Genomic DNA, 1,359 nt, shown 5'->3' with positions numbered 1-1,359 from the left:
CGGAGCATTACGGCTACAGAGGAACCTCGGGGAGTGATACGTACTGTGCTTCAACGTAATATTACCATATTGTGTGTGTAAATGGCACCTATTCAGAGACATGGTTACAAAGCGGATTTCAAACTCCAGGCTGTCAGTCATGCAGGAGAAGTTGGGAACAGAGCAGCTGAGAAATCTGGCTTTGTTATTATGCTCAGCGTCTTTTAGTTTACATTTTGACTGCACAATTGTGAGCTCTTTGTTATGCATAAAAACAACATTGTTTTATTTTATTTATGGAGCATTATTATTTAATAAATGCTCATAATTTATTTTTGAGTAATTTTTTCATGTACATCTATGCTGTATGTTAATAAAAGTGCCTGTGTGACATCTGGGACACCGCTTTGACTAAGAACTCTCTTTTTGTTCTTACTTTATGGCTTTAAAAAAATATCGAGATATATATCTTATATCGCCATCCAGCTAAAAAATATCGAGATATGAATTTTGGGTCATATCGCCCAGCCCTACTTCCAGCCAACCCAGGTGGCCTTGCATAGAATGTGAAGAACAGTCTAAACACAGTCGTTATCAGGGTGTTTTTGTTCAGCTCCAGCCTTGAGACTGTAGCTGGCGCCAAAGGGGTATCCGCATGAAGTGATGGTGTTTTTTTTTCTTTAGTGCGAACAACTCATATGAATTTCAAAGCTGTTCTAACAGTCCAACACTGGTCTCTCAATCTCCCGTTGGAGAGCCGTGAGCTTCTCCATGATGTTATCAAACTTACGTTCTGTGGTCTCGTCATTCTTGTGCTCAAAGAGCCGATTCTGAGAACTCACGAACGCAGTGAGCTTCTCCAAGATGTGATCCAATTTGCGCTCAGAGGTGTTATTCCGATTTTATTGGTACTACTTGAACTCCGCCTCTGGCTGCACATCGTATACTTCACTAGGTTTGTGTAAGCATTCTGTCTGGAGATGTGTGGAAAGAGCTGATATTAATTTGTCTCTGTCTGGATTCAGTTTGCACCATTGTGCTCTTTTTCTTTTGTTCAATAACATCTTACTTTGGAACATGCCACACAAAACACTAGTTCTTTATAATAACTTGTTCTGTAATATGTGTCATCACAGACTTTCTGGCTGTAAACTGTCAGAGACTCACTATGCAATCGTGGCCTCAGCTCTCATGTCCAACCCCTCCCACCTGACAGAGCTGAACCTGAATGGAAACAACCTGCAGGGTTTAGATTCAAAAAACCTTTTTGCTGCTCTGGAGAGTCCAAACTGCAGACTGGAGACTCTGAGGTTAGTTCGCTGATTACTATTTCTGAAGATATTTCAATAAATTGAACTGTAAAGCTTTCCCCTTATAACC

General features: G+C 40.5%; 1 protein-coding gene across 1 annotated transcript in view; it reads left to right on the top strand.

Moving 5' to 3' along the window:
* The first annotated feature begins 1,268 nt into the window (after positions 1–1,268).
* LOC102196653 (ribonuclease inhibitor-like) overlaps positions 1,269–1,359 on the top strand; it is a 5,170-nt gene continuing 5,079 nt past the window's right edge. Inside the window, exon 1 of the mRNA XM_013913181.1 lies at positions 1,269–1,289. The gene's annotated coding sequence lies outside the window, so the exon portion shown is untranslated. The remainder of the gene's footprint in view (positions 1,290–1,359) is intronic.

Source organism: Pundamilia nyererei, unplaced genomic scaffold (assembly GCF_000239375.1).
Source record: "Pundamilia nyererei isolate P.nyererei 1_Seehausen unplaced genomic scaffold, PunNye1.0 scaffold00119, whole genome shotgun sequence".
NCBI classification, from domain to species: Eukaryota; Metazoa; Chordata; class Actinopteri; order Cichliformes; family Cichlidae; genus Pundamilia; species Pundamilia nyererei.
This window is presented reverse-complemented; position numbering and strand designations above follow the sequence as displayed.